Raw genomic sequence first — 26,075 nt, 5'->3', positions numbered from 1 at the left:
ATGGAAGTGATGTGGACTCATGAAATTAACCTTCACTACCACAATTGTGGCTATTTGACCCTCTAGATAACACTGTCAATAGCAACAGCTGCATCTATATAGTTTATATAAGTTTCTTCATTAGTTTTTCTTCAAAATTGGATTTTATTGTAAAAAGGTATTAAAATCAATATAAAAAAACCTCACCTGTACCTCCAAATTGTACCAATAAAAACTCATACAGTACAAAATAAACCCTCATACACCACCATTGACAAAAACAAAAGTTGTCGCTAAAAATAACACAAAAAAATTATCAGAGAGGGTATTTCATTGTATGAAACTATATATATATATATATATATATATATATATATATATATATATACACACATACACACAGTACATATACACCATGTTCCAAATGATTATGCAAATTATATTTTTCTCTGATTTTCCTAAATGGTCGGTGCAAATGACAGTCAGTCTAATAAAAGTCATCATCCATTAGAGTATACATCGAATTTTATTGAAGACACCTACCAATGAGAACAGTATAATATTCAAAATTAAAAAAACTCAAAATGCACTGTTCCAAATTATTAGGCACAGTGGAGTTTCTAAACATTGTATATGTTTTAAAGAACTGAAAATGCTCATTTGTGGAATTTACAGCATTAGAAAGTCATATTCACTGAAATAAAATTCTATTTAACTCCAAAACATCCTAACAGGCTAAATTACATGTTAACATAGGATATCTTTGATATCACCTTCACAATTCTTGCATCCATTGAACTTGTGAGTTTTTGGAGAGTTTCTGCTTGAATTTCTTTGCATGATGTCAGAATAACCTCCCAGAGCTGCTGTTTTGATTTGAACTGCCTTCAACCCTCATAGATCTTTTGCTTGATGATACTCCAAAGGTTCTCTATAGGGTTGAGGTCAGGGGAAGATGGTGGTCATACCATGAGTTTATCTCCTTTTATGCACATAGCAGCCAATGACAATGACACAGAGGTATTCTTTGCAGCATGAGATGGTACATTGTCATGCATGAAGATGATTTTCACACCTACAGGAACCCTAAAGGGACCTACCAGAAGTCTCCCCATGATTCCGGCCCAAAACATGGCTCCTTCACCTCCTTGCTGACATTGCAGCCTTGTTGGGACATGGTGTCCATCCACCTACCATCCACTACTCCATCCATCTGGACCATCCAGGGTTGCTCGACACTCATCAGTTAACAAGACTATTTGAAAATTAGTCTTCATGTATGTCTGGGCCCACTGCAACTGTTTCTGCTTGTGAGCACTGGTTAGGGGTGGCTGAATAGTAGGTTTATGTACCACAGCAAGTCTTTGAAGGATCTTACACCAGAGGCACCAGCAGCTTTAAATATCTGTTTGCTGGTTTGTAACGGCTTTTTAGCAGCCACTCTCTTAATCCAATGAACTTGGCTGGCAGAAACCTTCCTCATTCTGCCTTTATCAGCACGAACACGTATGTGCTCTGAATCAGCCACAAATCTCTTCACAGTAACTTTTTGTGAAATATCTAATATTTTCATCCCTTGTCCGAGGCATTGCACTATTTGATGCTTTTGGACAGCAGAGAGATCCTTTTTCTTTCCCATGTTACTTGAAAACTGTGGCCTGCTTAATATTGTGGAACATCCAGTTTTCCTTTTATTGGGCTCACCTGGCAAACTAATTATCACAGGTATCTGAGATTGATTTCAGTGATCCAAAGAACCTTGAGACACAAAACCATCAACGAGTTTCACTGAAAAAAAATAACAATCGCTATGACACTTAAATCCAATTTGCATAATAATTTGGAACATGGTGTGATATAAAATATGTAAATAGTAATCAGTCTCCCATCAGAATCTCGTCATTCTGTCCTTGGTAATGGCGTACAAAGTTCATTATGCCCTGGTGAAAGCGTTTGCTTTGCTCCCCTGAATGAGCTCCCATATTCTCTTTGAATTTATCAAGATAGGCATCAAAATATAGACTTTAAGTGGCATCCTGCAGCCCACTGCATCATAGTTTTTTATCAGAGTTTGTACATGCTGTGCACAGTTTTCATCTTTGTGATTGCCTAGGAAGCCATGAACCACTGTAACAAAACTGTTCCAACCTGCTTTCTGCTTCCTATTTAGCTTCTTGGGAAATTTGCTGCACTCTTTGATTAGCTTTGACCTTTGGCTCAGACACCTTAGAGAAAAGATTTTAGAGGTACTTGAAAGCTGTTGACTCCTTATCGAGAGCCATGAAAAATCATTTTATGAGCCTTAACTTCATGTGTAGTGGTGGCATCTTAAAGGGGTGATTCACTAGTTATTTTTCCAAGGCACATTGATAATATATTGAGATACAAGGTTTTTTGCAAATTTCTTGTGTTGGCAATAGTGCCTGTGAGTGGCAGTATTGTGCTCCGCTCATCCCTGGGCTCCGTGACCTCTGATGTCTGGTGATGTCACGTCAACTTCCAGTTGACCTGACATAACCGCGGTGGGCCCCATTCTTCCTGAGTGATTGAGCTGTGGGTGGCATTTCACCACTCAGCACAGCCCAGAGTCATAGCCCAGCCTCACAGCTCAGCATCTCCCTGCTCCTTCCTTTACTTCAGAGCGCCTCAAGCGTTGCTGGGCTGTGACGAGCAGTGAAACGCCGCCCACAGCCCAGTCACTCAAGAAGACTGGGGCCAGAGTTGGTGATGTCAGGTCAACTGAGAGTTGACCTGACATCACCAGACATCAGAGGTCAGGGAGCCCAGAGGTCATTAGAAGGGGATTAGTGGAGCATAATAATGCCGCTCAGAGGCAGAATTGGCAACACAAGGTATTTAAGAGAAACCTTGGCAACACAAGATATTTGAGAGAAACCTTGTTTCTGAACATAATACCGATGTGCCTTGGAAAAATAACTAGTGAACCACCTCTTCAACACTGGTGTATTTCTCTTTCAGGTACACCGAGTGAGCAACAGGAAGAGACTTGTTCCCATTGTGAAGCAGCATGGCTTCGAGGCTCCTGCATGAACTATCTATAAACAAACGCCACTCTTTGGGGGTTACAGGTAATTCTTATAGCCTAATAAAGACCGGCCACATTGTTACAGTTGCACAGTCCATCGTGATGACTGAAGTAGCTGGAAAAAGCTTGATGACCCTTTCTCTGATGACTTGAACACTTTTATCTAATAAGTTCCCTTGCTTGAGCCTTGATTTCAGAAGCTCAGTATTGGTGAGACCAAGGTCTCTGATCATTGAGGTCTTTTTGGTTAGAATAGTATGACTTCCTTTCCTCAACTGAATCTGAAAAGTGTAAATCGGGATTTTCAACAACTTCTTCTGTGTCTGACTTGCTGCTTCGTCAAGAAGGTGGTTGATCTTTGTATGGAGGAGTTGGTACAGGGAGGTGAGGACAGTGCGGTACTGGGGCGATGGATGAAGGAATGCAACGATATGTGACAGGAGGTGTATTTTTGCCAGTTCAACGTTTGGAAGGGTCAACCATGCAGAGGTATCAATTCGCACAGTGTTCAGTTGGTTCCCGCCAAATTTTTGCGATAGCAAAAGGCATGGTTCTCTTTTCTCCCCTGTACCAACCTGTAAACAAATAAAATAAAATTTGGATTGAGAATTGTATTTATTTAAAGGGAATCTGTCACCACTTTTTAAACTGTTAATATGGGCATACAGGTTATAGAATGCTGAAAAAAATCCATAACTTTATATATCTAACCAGATGCCTTGTGAAAAAATAATCTTTTAGCACTTTATGTAAATGAGCTCTTCCTGGCTATGGGGCAGATGCTGCCGGTAAGATAACTCTGTCTCCAGAGCTTATTAAAAATTAAAGGGGCGATACCAGTGTGAGACCAGTAACTGACACAGGACAGGAGAAATGAAATTTGCTTTCTTTCAAACACATTTTTGGCAGATTCCTGAGCTCTGCTTCAGTGCAACAATGTTGCAACACTGTCTGTCTGTGAGGTAGAGGATGAAGCTGAGAGGAACCTGCAGATGTATCAGTTATAATCACATACAGCTCTGCAGTGAGAGCAGAGAGCGGCCATCACATATCACACTGATAACATCCATTTTATTTATAATAAGCTCTGGCGGCGGAGTTATCCTCCAGGCAGCATCCGCCCCGTAGCCTGGAATAGCTCATTTACATAAAGTGATAAAAGATGATATTTTAACAACAAGACATCTGATATGAGACATAAATGGCTTTTTTTTTGCATTCTATAACCTGTATTTCCATACTAACAGTTTAAAAAGATCAAAGTGGTGACAGATTCCCTTTAACATATTAGTGACATGTAAGATAGTAACACAATATATATATATTGTATTTTATATATTGCTAGAATATTGCAATTTGTGAAAAATGTCTTAGGCCTCTACCACACATACGTGAAAATCACGCACGTGCCGCGAGACACGTATTTTCCCCGCGTGTTGCGTTTGGTAAGTACGTGCGGACCACGTGTGTTCTACGTGTGCGATAACACATGGAGAACCGGTAATTTGCATACTCACGTGGTCCTTCCTGCTGTCCGTGGTGCTGATCTTCGGTCTCTGGTCCTGCAGACTCCCCGCTGCTGCTGCTTCCGGTCGCAGTGAAGTGAATATTAAATGAGCATAATGAGCGGCATTCGGCAGCAAGTGACAGCAGCGGCAGAGACAGGAGGGCAGGAGAAGGTGAGTAAAGATTTATTTTTTTCTCTGACACGTGAGATTTCTCCGGCGCATGTCACACGGGACCGCATCCACACTACATCCGTGTGGTCCGTATGCGGGCCGTGTGACACCCATAATTCCGGAGAAAAACGGACATGTCAGCGTGAGAAACACACGGACACACGTAAGTACGGAACGGACACACGTTCCGTTCCAAAATACTTACGTGTGTCCAAACCATTAGGAATACCTAGGTCCAGGTGTACGTGTCTCCGGTACGTGAGAAAACTGTCAAACACGTACCGGAGGCACAAACAGAGGCACAAAACACAGTGTGACAGAGGCATTAAATGCAGCTCTCTTAAAGTCTAATAGATCTCCAAATTTTGTAAAATAAAAATCTACCATCTAAGAGCAGTCATTTACTTACCTTGAAGAGTGCAGTGCTCACATGTGAAATGATCTATGATGTACATTTTTTATCATGGCTCGAAGAAATTTATGAAGCCTTTTCAGGAGCTGAGACTGAAACATACCAGACAGATTGGATATGTCACTGATCTCTGTAGTCTAGCTATTTAAATTCCTCCAAAAGGGATCAATACAGTTCAAAAAGATATCAGAGTGTTAAACCTTTTTTTCTAGACAATTAAAAAATTAAGTCCCATAACAGTTGGGGGCCCTGTTGAAAGTTTTTCATTGGGGCCACGAGGTTCAACTACCTCCACTGTTTTTTAGTGTTCTGGCATCACTGCAAAATATTCCAGTAAATATAGCATTGAACCACATATAATGCAATTTCTCCTGTTACTCATTGTAAAACTGACAACTTAAAGAAAAAGACATTTTACTGAAAAATATTGATTTTTTTTTTTGCGTAAATTCCTGTTAAGGACGTGAAGGGTTAACAAATTTCATAAAACCTCTAAGGGTGCACTTTTTTAAAATGTGGTTATTTGTGGGATTTTCTGATGCAAAGCACTTTCAAAGGTGCATGGAAACTGAACTGTGCCTTAAAGTTTCTAAAAGTTCCTAGAAACTTCTAAAATTTCCTTTTAAACCTATAAAAGACTAAAGTAACAAAAAATATGAGTATATAGTGTATTATGAACTATGTCTACATAGAGTAGAAAGAAAAATTGCAACTATTTTGTATGATAAGACAGTTTTAAAGCAGACACATTAAAAATTTGAAAACAGCAAATTGTTCCTATGTTTTATGAATTTCAGATTTATTTATTTTTTACTGAATTGAAAACAAATTGAACAAAATGTACAATTATCGTAAAGTACCACGTATCACAAAAAAAGCAATTTATGGTTACTTGGATCCGTAAAGGCATTCCAACATTTTTTTTCATGTGAAGTGACACTCTGAAAGATGGGGCTTCATCTAAAGCCATGTGCACACGTTGAGTATTTGGTGACTTTTTTTATCTCATTATTCGTAACTCAAAATCAGGAGTGGAACAATCAGAGGAAAAATATAATAGAAACATGTATTTTTTACTCACTCCTGGTTTTGGCTTAAAAATACTGAGGTAAAAAACTCACCAAATACTCAACATGTGCATGTGGCTTTAATGTCCCAAATAGGCTGTGCCAATAAGTGGTTAATTATGGGGGAGGAGAGTTTAGAAAAGGTAAATTGTAATATTGCTTGTTTTTACAAGCACATTTTCCAATTATACCCATCTTTGAACAAGGGAATAACCCTTTAATAATTTTGCTGTATAAAAATAAAGTAAAGGGTTTTGTCATGTCCTTAACTAATTATCATTTAGAAGAATGAGCTCAGGGAATTAAGTTACGTGGCGTCTAGCTTCAGGGAGTTTTAGCGATCGTGACATAAGAGGTAGTGATGCATTTACTTTCTGTTACTAAAGAATCAAACAGGTTCCAACAAACTTTAAGTGTTATGTTACTTATGCTGTAGGCTGTACATTTAAATGAGCTTTTATAGATGGAAAAGTGGAAAATGAAGTGAAGGATGCCCGAAATGTTTTTTTCGCACAACAATGGTACAATCTCGGGGGTACGTAGTTTGTCTTCTAACCCCATGATACCCAAACCTCAGTATCTATATGGCATTTTTCTTGGTTGGTTGAATCATATGAGTTTTAATAGAAGCATATAAGATTCAACAAAAGTACGGTTAGTTTTCAGAAATGATTTAAAAAAAAAACAAAAAAAAAAAAACAAACAGTTCCTTGGAAAATTCTATGGAAGTTATATGCTGGTGTATCCTGTTATTACAAGGTGTTGGTATTTACTAGAAAAATCCCCATTACTACACCTGACATGTGAGCCATGTGATATCTTGATCATGATTCATGTAGTAACATTCTTTACTTCCGTTCAGTTTTTGTATCAGTACTTCATATCACAAAACCACACCCTCTCATGACTGCTATTTCTTCCTTCAAGGTTTTAAAATGAAAATGCAATACTGTAGGTGACTTAATACAAATAATACTCATACTTTAAAAGTAGCTGTGGACAAATGCTTGGATCCTTTATGAAAAAATTGTTTAAAAGAACTGAAGTCCTCAGTGGTTGATACCTTTTAATGGCTAACTGAAGAGATGGTAATAATAACAAGCTTTCCTTACTACTCAGGTCTCTTCTTCAGGCTCAATATAACACAAAATCTGAAGAGTCACATATTTATACACATTTTGTGTTATATTGAGCCTGAAGAAGAGACCTGAGTAGTAAGGAAAGCTTGCTATTATTACCATCTTTTCAGTTAGCCATTAAAACGTATCAACCACTGAGTACTTCAGTTCTTTTAAACAATTTTTTTATCTCTACTGGCTAACACGGTACAAAGATATATTTTACCTGGATCCTTTATGGTGACATACAGAAACTAACGGCTAACATCATAAAGGGAGACCATATGGACTGTATCCTTACCCTATTAGGTACCTTATTCTAATTTCCTCTGCAATACAACTTGTGAAATCTGTGAGAAATTTCCTCTGTGTGTGGAGACAAGAGGGTCAATAGATGCTCTCATCCGCTGGTCTGGCTGTCTTTAGAAAAACCACATGGGCCAGGGCTCATCCCACTGAATGTCTGCACTCCTTTCCCGAGGGCAGAACACTACTCAACACTTTATTGTGTCACCAACAGTCAACAGTATATAGACCATTCCCAGCATGGACACAAAATAGTGTGTCTCGTCTCACCCGGTGAACTGGACAAGGAGGAAGTGGGTCCACTGGTCCAAGATATTGATGCTTGACCTGGAGGAGTGGAAATGAGCAGCCACCGAGTCTTCACTACAACCACAGGAGGTGGAAATATGCTGATGATGTAATAGTACCTTCTCCCTTATGCCCCATCTTTTTAAACCAAACAGAAAGCTCTTCAGGAGAAGAAGTCTGAGTTCAGAGTAGAGCTGGGCTCAACTGCGGGTATGAGGGAGGTGCTTAAAGGGAAAATAGTTACAATAGTTAAATTAATCCCAAGCACACAATCAATTGCAACAGGGTAATGCAAAAAGTGATTTTTATTATAAGCAGAAAGAGAATGCCACTACCGAAAAAAGCAAAGACAGAGTCAAGCCAACGTTTCGGCCTTCACAAGGCCTTTATCAAGGACTTGCGTGTATCAAGAAGTGACGGGTATAGACGGATTAGACGTCAAATGGGTAAACCACAGGTAGGGCGTTCTGCTCTCAAAGCACAACTTGCCAGAGTCAAGGAGGCATGAAAGGTGAGTGGGTGGATGGAGGAAGTGCCTTACAGGGCACAAGGGCAGGGGGACAGGGTCCCAGGGGTGCAAGCTGTCCCCCTGCCCTTGTGCCCTGTAAGGCACTTCCTCCATCCACCCACTCACCTTTCATGCCTCCTTGACTCTGGCAAGTTGTGCTTTGAGAGCAGAACGCCCTACCTGTGGTTTACCCATTTGACGTCTAATCCGTCTATACCCGTCACTTCTTGATACACGCAAGTCCTTGATAAAGGCCTTGTGAAGGCCGAAACGTTGGCTTGACTCTGTCTTTGCTTTTTTCGGTAGTGGCATTCTCTTTCTGCTTATAATAAAAATCACTTTTTGCATTACCCTGTTGCAATTGATTGTGTGCTTGGGATTAATTTAACTACTTCAGGAGAAGAAGGGCATTAATATTTTCCCGGGGTTCTCAAGACCTCTCCTCAGGGCCAAAGCCCTTGAAATCAATCAGGAAGAGGATCCTACCTCTAACCGTCTTCATGGCTAAGATGTCTCTCACCTCGAAGATGCTTTCGGAGCAGACATGCTGGGGCAAGGCACCAGGGTTGCTGAAGAAGTCACTCAGGACAACAGATGTGAGCAGAGAAACGTGAAAAGAATTGGGTATACGTAGCGTAACCAGAAGCTTCAATTTATAGGAGACTTTGTTGATCAGATTGATGACCCCAAATGGATAGATGTATCGAGGACCCAGCATGTAAGATGGAATTTTAAGACCAACATATTAAAAAGAGAGCCACACCTTGTCTCGAGGAAGAAAGTGAGGGTAATCCAACCGCCAGCCAGACGAGTTCTTGAGAGAGAATTTAGTATCCTCCCAGATCTTAGCAAATTCCCTGGAGAGAGCATCAGCAGCTGGGATACTGGAAGATGAGAATATCGGGAGAGGAACACAAGGCCGTTGTCCATAGACAGTAAAAAACAGGGACCTAGCGGTGGACTCACTGGTATGATTATTATATGAAAACTCAGCCCAAGGTAGCAACTTGACCCAGTCACTATGATGTGTCTTAGTGAAATGCCAAAGGACAAAGTCAAGATCTGATTGACCTGTTCCACTTGATCATTGGACTGAGGATGGTAAGCTGAAGAAAAGTCCAGAGACACCTCCAGGAGTTTACAGATCACCCTCCAGAACGTGAATTGAACTCCTCTGTCAGACACAATGTGTTGTGGAAAACAGTGAAGTCTGATAAAAACTCTTGCAAGCTACATAGCAGAGGGCAATCCAGATAGCAGGATGAAATGAGCCATCTTGGAGAAGTGATCCACCACCACCAGAAAGACGGAGTAGCCGGAGGACACAGGAAAGTCCGTGATGAAGTCCATGGCAATGTGCTGCCATGGAGCAGAGGGTACAGGAAAAGGTAGTAGTCATCAGGAGGGAAGTTGTTTTGGAGTCTTATTCGAGGCACAGGATGAAGAGCCAGCCACCAATAGTGTCGGGAGATGAATAGAGTCTTTTTCAGACCAGCATGACTTTAGATAGATGGCCACACAGAAGAATCCTTTTCCTGTTAGACTCCAAAACAAAGTTCTTTCCAGGATTTATCTGGAACAGGTTAACTGGAGTCACAGGAATCATCTTAATAGAGCTGATGATATCAGCACCCTGATCAGAAGGGAGAAAGGACCTACAAAGCGCATCAGCCTTGAAATTCTGGTTCGCGGGCAGGAAATGTCGAAGGAAATCAAAACGGGCAAAGAACAAAGACCACCTAGCTTGCCGAGGATTTAATTTCAGAGCCGATTGGAATATGCCAGATTCTTGTGGTCGATATAGATCACTACTGAATAAACCGCCCCCTCTAGAAGATAGAAGCAGTCTGAGCGGAAAAGTGAGGAATAAACTGCCGGTTATAATTTGCAAAGTCAAGGAATCGCTGGATAGTGTAAAGATAGTCCTGGGAGTGGACCCACTGGACCATGCACCAGACTCCCCTGCGACGCCGCCTTGAGCGAACCCCTATACAGGGACTGTCGGGCGTAATCGCAGAGGGCCTAGATGCATGGAAGCCGGGATCAGCAAGAGTCACTGGATGCAGGATCCGATCTGGACCAGATACAGGTTAACGGGATAAGGCAGAAGTCCAGAACTGAGACTGGTGCAGGTCACAGGGATTAGGCTGAAGTCCAGGAGCGGAGACTGGTGCAGGTTAACGGGATCAGGCTGAGGTCCAAAAGTGGAGGCTGGTGCAGGTTACCGGGATCAGGCTGAGATCCGGAGGTGGAGGCTGGTGCAGGTTAACGGGATCAGACTGAAGTCCAGAATCGGAGACTGGTGCAGGTTACTGGGATCAGGCTGGAGTGTGTGCTCAGAACAGTACTAAGGATCTGCAGGCAGAGACAGAGTTACACCAAGCACAGGCATATAGGGACCTGAACAACTAATACAAGAGACAAGCTACAGGGACGCGTTCAACAAGCACTGACCATGGGGAGTAGCAAGTCTTAAATATCCAGGGTTACTATTAGTGATATTCCGGACAGCTGTGCTGGCCCTTAAGTCTAAGTGAATGCACGCACGCGCTCCCTAGTGTACATGTGTGAAGGCCGCAACCTGGAAGTCAGAGCCGAGACCACAGGATGAGAGGCAGGACGCTGGAGCGCAGGTGTCTGCAGTGAGTGAACGGCGCAGAGCCAGAGCTGATGGGCAAAAGGTCTGGACAGGGTAGCAGGAGAGCCAGCTCGGCGGGGAGCGGGGACTCCAGGGGTTGGAGCGACGGATGGTGACCGGCGCGGTTGGACCGGGAGCGTGACAAATAGCTTTAATCCCCTCTGGAAGAGGCCATTTGAGAATGGATGGCACCTTCTCGGGGTCCATCTTCAATCCTTTGTCAGAGATGCCGTAGCCAAGGAAAGGGAGGGAGGTCCGTTCGAAGATACACTTTTCTAATGTAGCATACAAGGTTCTCCATTAAACTCTGCAAGACCAGATGAATGTTTCTCCAATGAGTACGCAGGAAAGGAGAGACAATTAGGATATCGTCTAGATACACCACCACACTAGTATACAGGAGGTCACAGAAGATGTCATTCACCAACTCCTGGAAGACAGTTGGGGCATTGCTAAGTCTAAATGAAACAGTATTCATAGTGGCCGCGAAGGGTGATATTAAAGACTGACATAAGTAGGAATAGTTCACCCCACCACAAGTGACCAGATTGACACTGAATCATCACAGTATGCCTCTGTATAAAATCAGAGGCATATAGAGTACAGTAGAGAACCCCCAAAGAAATGATAATCGCTGCAGAGAAGCCCCACCATGCTGACATTTGCAAAAACACTGTCCATTGCTGTGTTCCTGAAAGATCAAAATGGACATGGAAAAACACTGTTAGCAAGATGTAACCCCCAACATCCCCTCGTGCAAGATGGAATGATCGGAGTGTTAGCTGGTTCTGCAACTGTTATTGGCTTTATACCATAAATAACTAGAATCCTCCATGCCACAGTACTATATGGTAGGTGGGGAGCAGTCTACCAGTAAAGTTGGTCATCATAAGGCCTGGGAGATTGGTGGCTGAAAACACCTTACAGCAAGGGTGGGGAACCTCCGGCCCGAGGGCCGCATGACCTTTTATGTGGCCCCCGGGCAGATTTCTGGGGGCTGTAGTGCTGGGGCCGTCGGCCCTTTAAATCACCACATGCGCTGCTTGTGCGAACCAATGGGCTCTCCCGCTGTCCAATGTCAGCATGCTCAGTGGTGTATGCTCTCCCCTCTGCTCTCTGGAGCAGTGTGCCCGCCCCTCTGCCCTTCGGAGCGGTGTGCCTGCCCCTTTGCCCTCTGGAGTGGTGTGCCCGCCCCTCTGCACTCTGGAGCGGTGTGCCCGCCCCTCTGCCTTCCGGCGCTGAGTGTCCTGTGCCTGCTCTCCAAGGCTGTGTGTCCGGCGCCTGTCCTCTTTGCGCCCTGTGGCCCGTTCAGTGCTTTGTAGCCTTCCAGTTCTGTGTACCACCCAATGCTGTGTATCACCCCCACCTGTGTACCTCCCAATGCTGTGTATCACCCCCAGTGTTGTGTTCCCCCAGTGATGTTCGTGCCCCTAGTAGTGATGTCTGTACTCTGAAAGTGCTGTCCATGCCCCCAGTCCTCCCAGTGATGTCTGTGCCCCCCAGTGACGTCTGAGCCCCAGCCCCTCTTGTGATGTCTGTACCCCAGCCCCTCTTGTGATGTCTGTGCCCCCAGTGATGTCTGTGCCCTCAGTCCCTCTTGCGTTGTGTATGCCCCCCCAGCCCCTCTTGCATTGTGTATGCCCCCTAGCACCTCTTGTGCTGTACACGCTCCTTGATAAAGCAACAGGGCGAAACACGTGTCGGAGTGAGGGGCCGTGGACTGTCTACTATACCACCTATAGATCCTGGTAAATATATTGTCTCTAAACACTTTTTATGCTGTAAGAATTGCCCTTATGTGTCTGTATACACTCATGGTTGGGAGTGTTGTTTTTTAGGATAGCCGCTTAAATTATTATTTAAATTATTGCTTGAATTTTAATATGAACATCTAATTATTTATAAGCTTATTTATTCTATTTATTTTGTTGGCTTTCCTACTCCCTCCCTCCCAGCACATTGGCACTTTAATTACACTAGTTATGAGAAAATCTCTCTTTGAGATAATCTTTGCCGGATATTACTTGGCCATATAGATTCAATATAGGTGATAACTATTTATTCAATTAAAAGCTTTCATGAAATGTGTATATGTGAAGCTCTTATGGTATAACTAAATATGATATCCAGTCCATGACCCTTAGTACTATATTTATCATCTTGCACCTTCTCTTGCTGTTTTTTGTATATTTTGTATGATTTTAATTTTATATTTCAATAAAAATTAATTTTTAATCTATTTATTGTCACTTCTTTTTTGAACATGGATACATGTTCAAAGTTGTTGTTCATATTGTATTGAAGTGCTACTTTATTAGGACTAAATGTTGAGTCTCCTGTAATGTGTAGGCCCCCAGCCCCTCTTGTGTTTTCCTCCAGCGTCTCCTATGACTCATACATCACATTGGAGATGCTGGGGGCACATACATCACAGGAGACACTGGGGACATACACAACACAGTAGGGGCTGATGGTATATACATCATAGGAGGGGCTGTGGGCATTTACATCACAGGAGGGGCTGTGGGCATTTACATCACAGGAGGGGCTATGGGCATTTACATCACAGGAGGGGTTGTGGTCATTTACATCACAGGAGGGGCTAGGAGCATATATATCCGCCTAGCCTCTCATGTGATGTATGTGCCCCCAGTGTCTCCTGTGATGTATATACAGCAGTCCCAGCGTCTCCTATCTGATGTATATATGTCAGTTCCACTGTCTCCTATGTGATGTATATGCCTCCAACCCCTCCAGTGATTTATGTGCCTTCAGTGTCTCCTGTGATGTATATACAGCAGTCCCAGTGTTTCGTATGTGATGTGTGTGCCTCTAGCATCTCCTGGGATGTATATACAGCGTCTGTTATGTGATGTATATGATTTACCAATCTTGTTATCACAAGGAGTTGACTGTGCTCCAGACCAAAACAAAGCTGAAAAAGCAGCTGTGAGAAGAAACATGATTAGTATCATCAAACATCACAGCCGTACCACAGAGAAGCAGCTCCGAACACCACAGTAGGGGTGAGTTAATTAATTGTTTGACCAAATATAGCATGGTCATTTTCACATTAATAATTTTGTGTGGCCCTCGAAGGTTGGTAGAAATTTCCAAATGGCCCTTGACAGAAAAAGGTTCCCCACCCCTGCCTTACAGGATAGATAAGTTTCATTACAAAAGCAAGATTTGCGTAAACAAGTGTTCTTAATCTTGCATGCTAAACAGACTTCTGATAACCAGAATTTTCATTAGATGAAATGATTTTTGGTCAGCACAAAAGATGTTCTCGACAGCACAAACAAAACCATAAATGTAGAAAGATAAATATCTTTCAGAAGTGTTCCCAGGTGAGCAGGAGTAAAAAGCACAACTGCACTGCATGGTTCTTAAAGAAGAACTCAGCAGTAAAGAGGTTCCTCCTGTTAAAGAGACTGTTGTTTTTTTTTTTTTGAGAAAACAAGTATACTTCAAGGGGTTTTGTATTTTCAGGAAAGTGTTCTTCAAAACTGTAAAATAGTTACTCTAACAAACAGGACAAGTACTCACCCTCTCTGGATCCAGTGCCATCTCTCCACCACTCCTAAAGCCTGCTTTACACGTTTCAATATGTCCTGCGATCGCATTTGCGATTGCACCCGCCCCCATCGTTTGTGCAGCACGGGCAATTAGTTGCCCGTGTCGCACAATGCTGTAACCCCCCTCACACGTACTTACCTTGCAAACGACCTCGCTGTGGGCGGCGAACATCCACTTCCTGAAGGGGGAGGGACGTTCGGTGTCACAGCGACGTCATACAGCGACCGGCCAATAGAAGCGGAGGGGCGGAGATGAGTGGGACATAAACATCCCGCCAACCTCCTTCCTTCCGCATTGCCGGCGGGACGCAGGTAAGCTGTGTTCATCGTTCCTGGGGTGTCACACGGAGCGATGTGTGCTGCCTCGGGAACAATGAACAACCGGACATTCGATTTTTAGAAAATGAGCGGCGTGTCAAGTATTTCTGCTCGTTCATAGCTGTCACACGCTACGATATCACTAACGATGCCGGATGTGCGTCCCTTACGACGTGACCCCGCCAACATCTCGTTAGATATATCATAGCGTGTAAAGCCCGCTTAAGAGGTTTTGGTTGCAGTGCCAACTTTGCACATCCCCGTTGTAGACAATCATGATCCTCATGGCTCTTGCCATCTACCTTGAGAAAACTGGTGAGCTTATTTATTGGCTACTGCAGTGATGTGCGCAATCATTGTGACATTACTGATGGAGCTGAAACCAGAGCAACGGTGGGCGACATTCATTAGACCGGGGCAGGAGAATACCTTCACTTTTTTTATTTTTAGGTATTTTACAGCATTTATGCTATGTTCACGCAGGGCGCTTTTGCAACGTTTTTGCAGCATTTTTTAGCTGTGGATTTGCCTTAGTTTTATGCAAATCCATGCTAATAAAATGCTGCTTTTTACAGTACCAGCAAAGTCAATGAGATTTCTAAAATCTCATGCACACATACACAAACACCTTTTTTTCCTGACTGCTTTGTCAACTACCTGCGTTTTTGGTCAGGTTTTTAAAGAATGAAAATGTCCATTCTTTTCAGCACTTGTGTCACATTTTTTCACCCTAGTGACAGGTGGACTCGCAGATACTCTGCATCGGCAGGTCTAACCGGGTTAATAAAAAACACGGTTCCAGCCTGGAATTGATCCAGGGTATCTGGCCAGACGCCGGTCTATGGGGACCCGAAGCCGACACTTAAAAATGGTAGTGAAAAGGATAGGGAGATCGGATCAGGTGCACCATACTCACCGGCACGGCTGTACGCTCCCGCGGCCCATCCTTCCCTTCCCGAACCGCTCATTACTTTCATTGCATATTCACTGCTTTCAGTGGTGATGTCACTCAGGCTATTTGTGGTCACAGGTATCTCCAGCTGTGACTGGAAATCAGCTGAGTTATGTCACTACTGTTCGCTGCTCATTCATTCTCTCCCTGGAACTCACAGCGGGTAGTCATTCTCTTTGGCCACTTGCTGTGACTTGGATGTAGCAAATCTGAATCGTCGTGGGACCTCGTGTGGATTATGTCGGACCTGCAGGGGTGTTTATAGTGTAAATAAAGGGGTGAAAGAGGGTGTTTTTGTATTTTATTTCAAATAAAGGATTTTTGTCTGTGTTTGTGTTTATTTCTTTTCACTTATTACAGATTAGTGATGGGGCTGATCCAGATGTCTGCCAGGTAACGAATGACCACCCCCCCACAGTTCTGCCCTACATACCGATCCTACAACTGACCACCCCCTGACCACTCACATGGCCCCACACTTTCCCGCACAAAAGCAAAAAGCACTACACCTTAACCCTTCGCTAACCCTCAGGCCTAGCATCCCTCTTCAGTCATGTTCGCCCTTCCTGGAGCCCCTCTGGAGCAGGTGTCTGGGCTTGTCTTGACTTAGGAAAATCTGAGTGATGGCTTTGCCTTGCCTGTCTCATAGACACTGCCATTACTAATCTAGGGCTTAGTCACAGCTGTGAGCTGCGATTAACTCCTGCTATTACTCCAACTGCCTCCGCACCAGGGCAAATGGAAAAAGCAGGGTAAAGTGCTGGGATTGTTGCATCTAATGGATGCGACATTCCTGGGCAGCTGCAGGCTGTTATTTTTAGGCTGGGTCTCCCTTGCGTGAGAATACCATCTTCCAGCTGTCAGGGTTTATCTTGGCTGGATATCAAAATTGGGGGGACCGCATGCTGTTTTTTTAAATTATTTATTTAGACTGGGGGCACGTCTGACTGCAACCAATCACAGATGTCGGTTGGTGGGGAAAGCAGTGAATAAGCATGAGGCTAATGAGCAGCCCTGGAAGTAAGAGGGGCCGCAGGAGCAAGTATGGTTGAGGAAAGAATGTACAGGCTCCTTTAAGGTTAGTGGGCATGACCAGCTGGGTTAGTGGGCGTGACTGGCTTGGTTAGTGAGCTTGGCGAACATTTCTCCCTTCCACTATAATCATGCGCGGGGGGGGGCTTGCATTATAGGGGCGTGTTGAAATGACATCATACCTGGAAGGAGCCCATACATTCTAGCATCTACTGAGCAGGTACAGCGACACCGGAGACTGGTAAAGTATAGCCCGCTTGCTTTACTTTCTTTTCTTTATTTTTACTTTTTTTTATTACCCGAGTGGTGGATCCCGGTCAATCCCGGCCTGGCAGTTGGGTACTTCTGAACCCCCACGGGTCTGGACTTTTTTGGACATCACTGAAGTGAAAAAATAAACGCTGTAAAAATGCCACAATAAATGCAACAAAAACAATGACAAAAAAACGCATATGACTCCCGGGAGACATCCTGCCACAAGATCAGGTTTTGGTCAGGAAAAAAAATGCTGCAAAAACACCCTGTATGAACATAGCCTTAACGTGCTCTCATCCTGAGTGATAATTGTAAGCTTCAACTATTATAGACTATTTTGTGGCTAGTCGATATTACAAACCATATATTGTATATGTATCTCCTGATCCTGCAAACTTAAAGGGGTGGTCAGAAGGCATTCTAAATCGCTATCTATCTAGTGCCAAAACTTAAACTATTTTCTAATTTACTATCATTAAAAATTCCCTATCCTTCTGTAACCACACTAAGGCCTCCTTCACACATCCGTGTCTCCAGTACGTGTGACGTCCATTTTCACATGCACCGGAGACTCGGACACACGTAGATTAAAATCAATTGGTCTGTGCACACATCTGTGTTGTCACATGGACCATGTGTCTGTGTGGAGCACACGCATGTTCGTGTGCTCCACACAGCGACATGTCCATTTTCTGCCAGCAGCATGGGTGTCACTCATACCACCGACTGATGTGATCCTTGTGACATCAGAAAAAAAGAAAACACAGGTGACATAACAATAAAGAATTTTTATACTTACCTGTCTCCTGTGCTGCTGTCTCTGTCTCTGCTGTTACTTCCGGGCCGGCTCATTATGCTCATTGCATATTCACTGCACTCAGTGTGGACCGGAAAGTAACAGCAGTGTCGGAGCCAACAGCACCAACAGCAGTGTTGGAGCCAACAGGGTTGGCTAAGTATACCAGCTTATGCTGTCTGTGTGCTATCTGGATGTCACATGGATAGCACAGGGACAGCACAAGTAAAACACACACACAGACACATGCACACACTTACATACCTTCACAACAGACTGTGCAAAACGTTAGTGTTTTGCACAGACGTGTGAAGGATGTCTAACTGCAATTCTATTTTTTTTCCAGTTACGCTTTGATGACGCTTCACTAGAGAATCTCAGTGCATGATGCAACCTTTGCCCTGTCCCTAAAACAAAGCAATATCTCCTCCTCTCAGCTGAAGACTTTGCCTCTTTCTTCAGATCCCCACAGCCCCTCATCATAACTACGCAGCCCTCTTCCTCCAAACCCAGCTTCTCCACCATGACAGAAGATAATCATTCCACTATACTCTCAAGATCACATCTCACCACCAGTGCACTTGACCTGCTCCCGTTGCACCTCATCCCCAACATCACCGCAGTCTTCATCCCAACCCTAACCCATCTCTTCAACCTATCACTCAAAACTGATGTATTCCCTTCATGCTTTAAACATACTTTGATCACACTCATCCTCAAAAAGGCCTCCCTTGACCTATCCTCCGTGTCTAGCTACCACTCCATATCACTTCTCCCCTATGCCTCAAAACTACTGGAACAGCATGTCCATCTTGAACTGTCCTCCCACCTCTCTTCCTGCTCTCTCTTTGACCGGTTACAATCTGGCTTCTGACCTCATCATTCCACTAAAACTGCCCTAACTAAATTCACCAATGACCTACTAACCGCCAAAGCCAAACGACCACTACTCTGTCCTCCTCCTCCTGAACCTGTCCTCTACCTTTAACACACTGGACTACTCCCTCCTATCACAGATTCTCTCATCTCTGGAAATCACAGACTTGGCCCTATCTTGGATATCTTCATACCTAATCGACCGAACTTTCAGCGTCTCTCATTCTCACACCACCTCTTCAGCTCACCCTCTATCTGTCGGTGTCCCCCAAGGTTCAGTTGTTGGACCCCTCCTGTTCTCCATGTAAACCTTCGGCTTGGGACAGCTCATAGAGTCCCATGGCTTTCAGTTTCATCTCTATGCCGATGATACGCAGATCTACCTCTATGGATCTGACATCATCTCCCTACTAACCAAAATCTCACAATATCTGTCTGCTATTTCATCTTTCTTCTCTGCGCAATTCCTAAACCTTAACAAAGACAAAACAGAATTCATTATCTTTCCTCCTCACTCAACCCATCCAACAAGCCTATCCATCAAAGTTGATGGCTGCTAACTCTCTCCAGTCTCACAAGCTCGTTGCCTCGGAGTAATTCTCTCGACTCCGAGGCAACGAGCCACACATCCAAGCCCTTTTCACCTCATGCCGACTACAACTCAAAAATGTCTCCTGGATTCGTGCTTTCCTTAACCAAGAATCAGCAAAAACACTAGTGCATACCCTCATCATCTCCCGCCTGGACTACCTCAACCTCCTGCTCTGTGGCCCTGCTAACACTCTTGCACCCCTCTAATCTATCCTAAACTCTGAGGCCCGATTAATCCACCAGTCCCCTCGCTATTCCCTGGCTTCACCACTCTGCCAATCTCTTCACTGGCTTCCCATTGCTCAAAGACTCCAGTTCAAAACACTAACCATGACATACAAAGCCATCCACAACCTGTCTCCTCCTTACATATGTGACCTAGTCTCCCGATACCTACCTGCACGCAACCTCAGATCCTCACAAGATCTCCTTCTCTACTCCTCTCCTATTTCCTCTTCCCGCATACAAGATTTCTCCTCCCCCATACTCTGGAATGCTCTACCCCAGCATATCAGACTCACGCCTATTATGGAAGGCTTCAAAAGGAACCTCAAGACCCACCTCTTCCGACAAGCCTACAAACTTCAATAACCCTCAGACCAGTACACCACTGTGCAACCAGCTCTGTCCTCACCTATTGTACCCTCATTGTAATGTTCATGATTGTTGTACTTGTTTTTTATGTATACCCTTTTCACTTGTAAAGCGCCATGGAATAAATGGCTCTATAATAATAAATAATAATAATATTTAATCAGTGACCATGGTTTCATGGGCTGGGGAAGTACCTGCATGCCATTTTAATGAAGACAACATCACAGTAGAAATGCGCACATGTCGGCAACATCGGCAATGGCGGCGCAGCACAAAATTTAAATAAAAAAAAGGGGGCAAACCAAGAGGATGCCGGATAGGAATATATACAGGAATATAGGATAAGGAATATATACAGAGGACCCAACCCACATAGTACTGCTTTGATGCATGTCTTCGAGAATGTTTTTTCTCGGCAATCAAACATAGAATCTGGAAACTCAAGGTAAGATTTGATTCACCATGCTAGCGCCAGTGTGGCACCGCCTTTACTTTTTATTTGGAAATCCTGCCAGTTCCTTCCCTTTAAGACTGGCATCTATAACTCAAATGTGATGCTCTTTTTCTAGTAGAACTTCACATATTTTTATGAAGCTTTTCAGAGAAAGGTTTACAAAAGAGGAAATTCTAGTTGAACTAGAACGCTCCTTGTGAGACAAAAGGTATCAGAATAAGTAATGAGAAGGAAACAGGAAATCTGTTTAACAAACAAAGCAGTTTAAGACAATGCATAATTTTATAGTCCTCTGTTTTCTTGCAACTTTTGATACAAATTGGCAAAATGACTGCTTTACTATCAAGGTATACTGCTACAAAGTCTATTCTAATTGAAACAATTTTCATAGACAAAAGGGGATTTGTATCGCTATAATTACACATGTTGATCAGATATCATCTGACCATAATAGTCCCCATAATAGGATTTTTTGTAGTAGGAAAACTCCAGTTTAAACTCTTAAAAAATGTGATACCACACAATGGAGTAAATGCTATCCAAAAATATATTTTATTAAACAGTCACAAACATTTTAAAAGGGGTGCACAAGTACACTCCTAATCCTGGTAACAAGAGGTAAGAGGACATAGAAAACCTCACAAACGTGGGGACCGAGGCCAGAAGATGAATATAAGAGCCTGTGTCTGGGGGATAATAAGGCAAATCGCCTATCTAGTAACACATAGTATATATATACCCAGGTACAGACAGTAAATCTCCCCTCTCTTTGCCTCACCTACGGGTGTGTGTAGTATAGTCTCCCAGAGTGCTCAAATGAGCAGAGAAGGAGACATTGTTATCTGGATTACATACCGGATGTTGAGGTAAGAAGGGAGCCGGTCCAAGGTCCACGCCCGACGCGCGTTTCGGGTACCTTTTTCAGGCGATTAGATAGGCGATTTGCCTTATTATCCCCCAGACACACTGGATACTTTAGAGGAGCCCTCCAGCAGGTCCACTTAGTGAAAGACGTTCCAAAGGCAATTACCAGTCTTGCGGCTCTCCAGCTACCAATGGTGGAACATATTGGATGATTTTTGGTCATATGACTGGACAAATATACAAATAAGTAAAGAGATATTTTATTTGTACATTAAAATATGGTTAATTATACAACGCGTTTCGGCTGGGGTGTTTTATCCTTCAGCCTTCTTCAGGTATAATTGAGAGAAAAAAGATGATACTTTACCGCCGCCTCCAATTATTGCTGATGAGAGCTTAGAGTCTCAGGTGGCCAAGAATCCTTTATTCTTGCTTTGTTTGCAGTTCTCTCCAATATTTGATACACTGGAGGGGTTATGGCTTGGAGGGAAGGACATGGGTACTAAATGCAACGTTTGAGACCAGCCAAGTAATACATGCTTAGACAGACCAATAATCAGGAAATGAGTGTTCCTAAGAAACTCCTGCTCCAGATTATTGGCCAATATAAATTGACCCTTTGTTGCTGGGCCACAAGCCTGTCGGTGATGGGAGGTGATAGTTTCAGCGGTCAGACCTCTTCCAATCCTACATTTTTCAGCTTTCATAGTTTCCTAATATTTTTTTTTCATTACGGAAAAACCTGACAACCGGATTCTGCCATTTGTATTTGAGTATATGCAGTTGCGTAGCTAGGGTTTCAGCTCAGGGGGGGGGAAACATCTGAGTGGGCCCCTTACCAGGTAACCATGATAACTACGGTGGCGCAGACTAATCGTGGGTATAGTGGAACCTCGGCAGACGACACTGATATTACCGCTATATGTTGACTATATAGTGGTAGATATCGGTGCTGCAGCACATACAAGAGGTCACAGTGCAGTTATAGATGGTGACTTACAGCGGACGCTCTTTCGGATGGAGTTGTTCACCTTTTCTGTGTTTTCCATCTGGCCCAGACCAACATGACAACTTCTTCCAGCCACAACTCATCTACAGAAATTACAACAAAGACACATTTGACTCCTCACACTTCCGGCACCGAACCCCATCTAATGCCAACCTGCACAAACTCCTCATCCTGCCGTCACCCCAATACTGAGCCGCTGCTGCTGTGTGTGTCCCTATTACTGCACCTGCTGTGTGGCACAAAAACCGACTCCTCTTACTGCCACACATAGTAATGCCACCACTATGCCCCCACATAATAATGCCCCCACTGTGTCCCCACATAATAATGCCACCACTGTGCCCCCACATAATAATGCCACCACTGTGCCCCCACATAATAATGCCACCACTGTGCCCCCACATAATAATGCCACCACTGTGCCCCCACATAATAATGCCACCACTGTGCACCCCACATAGTAATCATGCCACCACTGTGCCCTGACATAGTAATGCCACCCCTGTGCCCCCACATAATGCAACCACTGTGCCCCCCACATAATGTAACCACTGTGCCCCCCACATAGTAATGCCACCACTGTGCCCCTACATAGTAATGCCACCACTGTGCCCCCACATAATGCAAGCACTGTGCCCCCACATAATGCAACCACTGTGCCCCCCACATAATGCAACCACTGTGCCCCCCACATAATGCAACCACTGTGCCCCCCACATAATGCCACCACTGTGCCCCCACATAGTAATAATGCCACCACTGTGCCCCCACATAGTAATGCCACCACTGTGCCCCCACATAATGCAACCACTGTGCCCCCCACATAGTAATGCCACCACTGTGCCCCCCACATAGTAATGCCACCACTGTGCCCCCACATAATAATGCCACCACTGTGCCCACTACATAGTAATGCCACCACTGTGCCTCCACATAATGCCACCACTGTGCCTCCACATAATACTGCCACCACTGTGCCCCCTACATAGTAATGCCACCACTGTGCCTCCCACATAATAATGCCACCACTGTGCCCCCACATAATGCAACCACTGTGCCCCCCACATAGTAATGCCACCACTGTGCCCCCCACATAGTAATGCCACCACTGTGCCCCCACATAATAATGCCACCACTGTGCCCACTACATAGTAATGCCACCACTGTGCCTCCACATAATGCCACCACTGTGCCTCCACATAATACTGCCACCACTGTGCCCCCTACATAGTAATGCCACCACTGTGCCTCCCACATAATAATGCCACCACTGTGCCTCCACATAATAATGCCACCACTGTGTCCCCACATAATAATGCCCCCACATAATGCCACCACTGTGCCTCCCACATAATAATGCCACCACTGTGCCTCCACATAATAATGCCACCACTGTGCCCCCACATAATAATGCCACCACTGTGCCCCCACATAATAATGCCCCCACTGTGCCCTCACATGGTAATAATGCCACCACTGTGCTTTCACATAATAATGTCACCACTGTGCCCCCACATAATGCCACCACTGTGCCCCCACATAATAATGCCTCCACTGTGCCTCCACATAATAATGCCCCCACTGTGTCCCCACATAATAATGCCACCACTGTGCTTCGGCATGTTAATGCCACCACTGTGCCTCCACATAATAATGCCCCCACTGTGCCCCCCACATAGTAATGCCACCACTGTACCCCCACATAATGCCACCACTGTGTCCCCCACATATTAATGCCACCACTGTGCCCCCACATAAAGCCACCACTGTGCTCCCACATAATAATGCCCCCACTGTGCCCCCACATAATAATGCCTCCACTGTGCCTCCACATAATAATGCCCCCACTGTGTCCCCACATGTTAATGCCACCACTGTGCCCCCACATAATAATGCCACCACTGTGCCCCCACATAATAATGCCACCACTGTGCCCCCACATAATAATGCCACCACTGTGCCCCCACATAATAATGCCACCACTGTGCACCCCACATAGTAATCATGCCACCACTGTGCCCTGACATAGTAATGCCACCCCTGTGCCCCCACATAATGCAACCACTGTGCCCCCCACATAATGTAACCACTGTGCCCCCCACATAGTAATGCCACCACTGTGCCCCTACATAGTAATGCCACCACTGTGCCCCCACATAATGCAAGCACTGTGCCCCCACATAATGCAACCACTGTGCCCCCCACATAATGCAACCACTGTGCCCCCCACATAATGCCACCACTGTGCCCCCACATAGTAATAATGCCACCACTGTGCCCCCACATAGTAATGCCACCACTGTGCCCCCACATAATGCAACCACTGTGCCCCCCACATAGTAATGCCACCACTGTGCCCCCCCCCATAGTAATGCCACCACTGTGCCCCCACATAATAATGCCACCACTGTGCCCACTACATAGTAATGCCACCACTGTGCCTCCACATAATGCCACCACTGTGCCTCCACATAATACTGCCACCACTGTGCCCCCTACATAGTAATGCCACCACTGTGCCTCCCACATAATAATGCCACCACTGTGCCCCCACATAATGCAACCATTGTGCCCCCCACATAGTAATGCCACCACTGTGCCCCCCACATAGTAATGCCACCACTGTGCCCCCACATAATAATGCCACCACTGTGCCCACTACATAGTAATGCCACCACTGTGCCTCCACATAATGCCACCACTGTGCCTCCACATAATACTGCCACCACTGTGCCCCCTACATAGTAATGCCACCACTGTGCCTCCCACATAATAATGCCACCACTGTGCCTCCACATAATAATGCCACCACTGTGTCCCCACATAATAATGCCCCCACATAATGCCACCACTGTGCCTCCCACATAATAATGCCACCACTGTGCCTCCACATAATAATGCCACCACTGTGCCCCCACATAATAATGCCACCACTGTGCCCCCACATAATAATGCCCCCACTGTGCCCTCACATGGTAATAATGCCACCACTGTGCTTTCACATAATAATGTCACCACTGTGCCCCCACATAATGCCACCACTGTGCCCCCACATAATAATGCCTCCACTGTGCCTCCACATAATAATGCCCCCACTGTGTCCCCACATAATAATGCCACCACTGTGCTTCGGCATGTTAATGCCACCACTGTGCCTCCACATAATAATGCCCCCACTGTGCCCCCCACATAGTAATGCCACCACTGTTCCCCCACATAATAATGCCACCACTGTACCCTCACATAATGCCACCACTGTGTCCCCCACATATTAATGCCACCACTGTGCCCCCACATAAAGCCACCACTGTGCTCCCACATAATAATGCCCCCACTGTGCCCCCACATAATAATGCCTCCACTGTGCCTCCACATAATAATGCCCCCACTGTGTCCACACATGTTAATGCCACCACTGTGCCCCCACATAATAATGCCACCACTGTGCCCCCACATAATGCCACCACTGTGCCCCCCACATAGTAATGCCACCACTGTTCCCCCACATAATAATGCCACCACTGTACCCCCATATAATGCCACCACTGTGCCCCCCACATATTAATGCCACCACTGTACCCCCACATAATAATGCCACCACTGTGCCCCCCACATAATGCCACCACTGTGCCCCCCACATAATGCCACCACTGTGCCCCCCACATAATAATGCCACCACTGTGTCCCCACATAATAATGCGACCACTGTGCCTCC

Source organism: Anomaloglossus baeobatrachus, chromosome 5, assembly GCF_048569485.1.
Source record: "Anomaloglossus baeobatrachus isolate aAnoBae1 chromosome 5, aAnoBae1.hap1, whole genome shotgun sequence".
NCBI lineage: Eukaryota > Metazoa > Chordata > Amphibia > Anura > Aromobatidae > Anomaloglossus > Anomaloglossus baeobatrachus.
The sequence above is the reverse complement of the archived record's forward strand: the minus strand, read 5'-3'. Positions refer to the sequence as shown.